This window comes from Saccopteryx leptura, chromosome 7 (genome assembly GCF_036850995.1).
Source record: "Saccopteryx leptura isolate mSacLep1 chromosome 7, mSacLep1_pri_phased_curated, whole genome shotgun sequence".
Taxonomy (NCBI): Eukaryota; Metazoa; Chordata; class Mammalia; order Chiroptera; family Emballonuridae; genus Saccopteryx; species Saccopteryx leptura.
In genome coordinates, this window is record NC_089509.1 from 119,993,603 (window position 1) to 119,999,266 (window position 5,664).

Genomic DNA, 5,664 nt, shown 5'->3' on the forward strand with positions numbered 1-5,664 from the left:
GTGTGTGTGTGTGTATCTCTCTCTTTCTCTTTCTCCCTCCCTCCCTCTCTCTTCACTGAGATTGTACATCGTCCTCAAACCTGAAAAATTCTGGGTCAATAATTCCTCAAATATTTTCTTTCCTTCCCTCATTGTTTTCTCTCCTCTAGGGCCCTAAGCTGTAGATAGATGGACAGTTCTTCCGTCTTCCGTAGCTCTTGGTGTTCTACTCTGAAAATTGATTTTTACACCTGCCTTGTTTCTTTAAGGCAGATATCTTTGTTTGCTTAATCTCCAGCTAAGTTCACTGTGACATGTAACCCCGCTACCAATATTCAAAGATGAAACAAAACCACCACCCTGCTTTGCTTGTGTCTCTTCTGTGCCGCTTCCTGCTCCTCCGCCCTCTTCCCAACGCCTCGCCCACCATGTTTCTCAGAAGAAAGGGAAGAGGCTCATCTTAAACTCTCGCTCTGGCTGTTCCAGTTATTCTGCTCGGTTTGGTAATGGGCTTCTCCCCTTCCTGCCTTTCTCTTTGTGGCAACCGCATTCCTGAGACGTCTCAGGACTTTTCCCGAGAGGCTGTGCTCCCCGGGGTGTTCTCCGTCTTCGCTGGAAACGGGCACCTGAGGAAAGAGGATGGAGCCCACGCGAGAGCTGGCGGTGGGGGGAAGGCAGGTGCACCTCCCGGTGGAGAGCCCCCGGGTCCACACACTGCCTCTCCTCCTGGGCTCCGGCCTCAGGACCAGCCTCCCGCAGTTGTGATCACCTAGCACTGTGAGGAGAGTGAGGAGAGAAGGGACCGCTCACTGCTCAGACAGTCTTGGGAGAACCTATTTTGAACTGGTCTCCATTCCGGCAAGAGTTCACGGAGTCCTGATGTAACCCCCTCCACACCTCAGCTGGCCCTGGGGTCGCTGCTCTCCTCTCACGGACTGAATGGGGCGTCACCCAGATTCTTGAGGCGGTGGGTTAAAATAGGACATCCCTTTTGGACAAATCTCAGCCATGATCTCTTCTCTCTTCTTCCTTCTGTCTCCCCACCCCCTCTCCTTCCGGGACTCCACGTATAAGTCCGGGAATCTGCTTGGCTTGAATTCATGTGTCTGTTTTTCTTTCTGAGCAATCCCGTCTTCTGCTGTGCCCTGTCTTGCTGCTAAATTTATTCGATGACTTTTAAATTTCTGATACTGTATTTTTTTTCCCCCACTTACCAGTGTCTACGTGATACTTTTTGTAGATGTCAATCCTTTCTTTGAAATCCTCCAATTCTTTCAGCCACCCAGTGCTTGCCTCCTCCGTGGTCTCTGCCGTGTTTACAGCTGTTCATGTCACGCCCTGTGTGCTCACTCTGTGCCTGCAGCCGGGGGACAAGTAGATCGACTTCGACCGACTGCTGTTTGCAGCCATCAGTCATGTCTTCCGACTCCATATTCACACAAGTGTCGGCCTCAGGCCAGCCAGTGTGCGCAGGAAGCAAGAGAGACTCAAGCTGTGGTGACGGGTTCTCTGAGGGTCCCTCCTCTGCCCTCCCACCCCCATGCCTTTTTTTTTTTTTTTTTTTTTTTGGCAGAAAGAGATAATCACCTACACCCAGTTAGGATCTAGCTGGCTCAGGGCTGCCTTAGAATTGGTACATCGGTGTTTTCCAAATCTGAAAGATGGTGGCTGCATCCGTCTGGGTTCCCCAGAAAAGTGGCACCAGGGTGACAGGAAGGAAGGTTTGTGATGAGGGGTGGGCTCCTGCGAGATGCCGCAGCCGAGGCAGCGAGGCGGAAAGAAAAGGGGCCACTTCCTCCTCCTGCTGACTTCGGCTCCATTCAAGCCCCCACAGCGGCGGGGAGGGCCATCCACTCTGCTGAGTCCAGTTCAGATGCTGACCGCCCAGAAACGCCTTCGCGGACACCCCGGGACAACGTTTGGTCAGCTTTCCGGGCATCCTCGGATCCGCTCACACTGGTACATCAAAGTAATCGTCACAACGCCCGACACGGGGTCTCCCGGTGCCGTCCCCGGGTCCTCTGCCTCTGCCGCCCGGCAACCCCAGCTCTGGCCCCGCACCAGCGCCGAGCCTGTGGGACAAAGCAGGACACGCTTGGGGCTCCTCCAGATTCCGATCTCTCGTGCCGTCCCGCGCGATCTTCAGAATATCCACAGACTGACCCTTTCCCCAGGAGAGTCCCTCTGGCGGGACCGTCCCCAACCTGAGCCTCTGCCCGGGCTCAGAAAAGCCCCAGGGAAGGGTGACCGGTGATGGCAGGGACTTGGGAAGGGCTCTTCCTGTGCTGGGATTGCGGTTCGTGGGGGGTCTCATCTCCGTGGCTGTTCACTGTCTTCACGACTAAAATTTTCTTCTAGCTGCCGTGGTAGGAGCGACAGTCTGCTGATTCCTACCCCATAAACTACACCCGGAGCTGAAGACCCTCTCCGTGGGTAGGGACGGAGGATTGTCACCCAGTGCCTAGGAAGAAGTGGACAACAGCACACTCCCAGAACCGCCCTCTGATTTCCTGTCGCCGGGAGCGTCCCTCGTCCCTCTCCAGGCCCAAACTCCTCCCTCCACCGCCCACACCAGGAGCCCAAGTGCCCAGAGGGCACCCAGGTTGTATTTATTTTGATGGATCCACCAACATCCCTCTACTCTTTGGTGCATTGCTGGGAATGAACTTGGTGCAGGATCCCCTGGGAACCCGTGCTGGTCAGTCACCATCATATCACGGACCGGACGGCCAGCAGAGACCGAACTCGGCCACGTGTCATCTGAGCCGGCCTGAGCCCATCACCTCAGCTCCACAGCGCTGGTGACCTGGGTCGCACACCCCTCACGTGGAAAGAGAGCACACAGCCATCTCGTGAGCTCGACACGCTTTGACTGTGTTGGCTGTTACTGCTACTTCTCGCTCTTTGCAAAGCAAATACCCTTGTAGGTTTTATCCATGTTCCTGCTTTGCAAGAGTTGTAGAAAAATTCCTGTAACCCTTTACCCAGACTCCCCTCACCGGGTTTATCATGTGATAGATGCGTAGACTGACAGACAACAGACAGGCAGACAGATGTATCCATACATATTTCTGAAGATGTCATTCCAGTTCCTCCTAAACTATTTGAGAGTAAATTTCAGACACTATGTCCTCTCCCCTAAAATACACAAACACTTTATGTATTTTCTAAGAATAGAGGTATTCTTTTTTTTTTTAGTTTTGTGGTAATCATTTTTAATCTTTTTTTATTACTTTATTGTGTTAACATGAATCCAAGTGTCCCACTTCATATAACACCCCACCCCCCCAACCACGTGGCCCCCAATACCCACCCCCATGGTCCCCTCCCCCGACTCCCTCCTCCCTTCCCTCTGGGACTTGCTGTCCTGTTATCTGTATCTCTTGTTATGTGCATATAGTTTCACTAATCCCTTCGCCTTCTCTGACCCCCTCCCCTCATGCCCTTCCCTCTGACCCTCTGGCCCTCTGACCTTCTGGCCCTCTTACCCTCTGACCCTCTGACCCTCTGACCCTCTGGCCCTCTGACCCTCTGACCCTCTGACCCTCTGGCCCTCTGACCCTCTGACCCTCTGACCCTCTGGCCCTCTGGCCCTCTGACCCTCTGGCCCTCTGACCCTCTGACCCTCTGACCCTCTGACCCTCTGACCCCCTCCCCTCATGCCCCTTCCCTCTGACCCTCTGACCCTCTGGCCCTCTGACCCTCTGATCCCCTCCCCTCTGACCCTCTGACCCTCTGGCCCTCTGACCCCCTCCCCTCTGACCCTCTGACCCCCTCCCCTCTGACCCTCTGACCCCCTCCCCTCTGACCCTCTGGCCCTCTGACCCTCTGACCCTCTGACCCTCTGACCCTCTGGCCCTCTGACCCTCTGGCCCTCTGGCCCTCTGACCCTCTGGCCCTCTGACCCCCTCCCCTCATGCCCCTCCCCTCTGACCCTCTGACCCCCTCCCCTCTGACCCTCTGACCCCCCTCCCCTCTGACCCTCTGACCCTCTGGCCCTCTGACCCTCTGACCCTCTGACCCTCTGACCCTCTGACCCTCTGGCCCTCTGACCCTCTGACCCTCTGACCCCCTCCCCTCTGACCCTCTGACCCTCTGGCCCTCTGACCCCCTCCCCTCTGACCCTCTGACCCTCTGACCCCCTCCCCTCTGACCCTCTGACCCTCTGACCCTCTGACCCCCTCCCCTCTGACCCTCTGACCCTCTGACCCCCTCCCCTCTGACCCTCTGACCCTCTGGCCCTCTGACCCTCTGACCCTCTGACCCTCTGGCCCTCTGACCCTCTGACCCTCTGACCCTCTGACCCTCTGGCCCTCTGACCCTCTGACCCTCTGGCCCTCTGACCCTCTGACCCTCTGACCCTCTGGCCCTCTGACCCTCTGACCCTCTGGCCCTCTGACCCTCTGACCCTCTGGCCCTCTGGCCCTCTGACCCTCTGGCCCTCTGACCCTCTGACCCTCTGACCGCTGTCCCTCTGCTCCCGTGGACCTTCCTCGGCCTTGTTCTGTCCTGGAGGTGTTCTTACACAGGAAATCAAGCGTCACGATCACATCCACCAGGAAGCCAGCCCCACTCCAGACTCCCGGGTGCCAGCTATCCCGGCGTTCCCCTCTGTGACCACCTTGCCCCTGCCAGGGTCCGGTCCGGAATCACAGGCTGCGATGATCTTCTTGCCTCCTCAGCCTGGAGCAGTTCCTCGGCCTCTCTGTCTTCCCGGAACTTGACAGCCGTGCCCAGTCAGGGTCTGTTATTGGGCAGAGTGGCCCCAGGGTTGGATCCAGGTGACATGTTTTGGGACAGAGCCACCCCAGATCCGAGGACATGGGTGGTCCCCACAGGACCTCAGGAGGCAGATGGCCACTGTTCGGTCACTTGGTACACCGGTCCCTCAGGCTTCTCATTAGATCACTTCCCCATTTCTACAATACTTCATCGGTCCCAAGGCGGCCGCAGTCTGAGTGAGACTCCTACCAACTTCCTGCCGGCCCGGTCAGCGCCTTCGGAGATCCTGGTCTGTGCCTTCGGAGATCCTGGTCTGTGTCAGCTATAATCGCGTTGATGGTGGGCTGTGTCCAACTCCATCACCCCGTCTGCATCTTCTAGTGAAATTTCACTGCAGGGAAGAGCTCCCCCCGCACCCCGTTTGATTGTTCCCCTGTTTTAACATCAACATGAACTTGTGGTTCTTGCACTATTCTCTAGACCAGGGGTCCCCAAACTACGGCCCGCGCACCACATGCGGCCCCCTGAGGCCATTTATCCGGCCCCCGCCGCACTTCCGGAAGGGGCACCTCTTTCATTGGTGGTCAGTGAGAGGAGCATAGTTCCCATTGAAATACTGGTCAGTTGGTTGATTTAAATTTACTTGTTCTTTATTTTAAATATTGTATTTGCTCCCGTTTTGTTTTTTTTACTTTAAAATAAGATCTTTGCAGTGTGCATAGGGATTTGTTCATAGTTTTTTTTATAGTCTGGCCCTCCAACAGTCTGAGGGACAGTGAACTGGCCCCCTGTGTAAAAAGTTTGGGGACCCCTGCTCTAGATTGTAATCTGTTCTTATTGTCACTTTTTTTTGGTATTTTTCTGAAGTGAGAAGTGGGGAGGCAGTCAGACAGACTCCCGCATGCTCCCGACCAGGATCCACCCGGCCTGCCCACCAGGGGGCGATGCTCTGCCCCTCTGGGT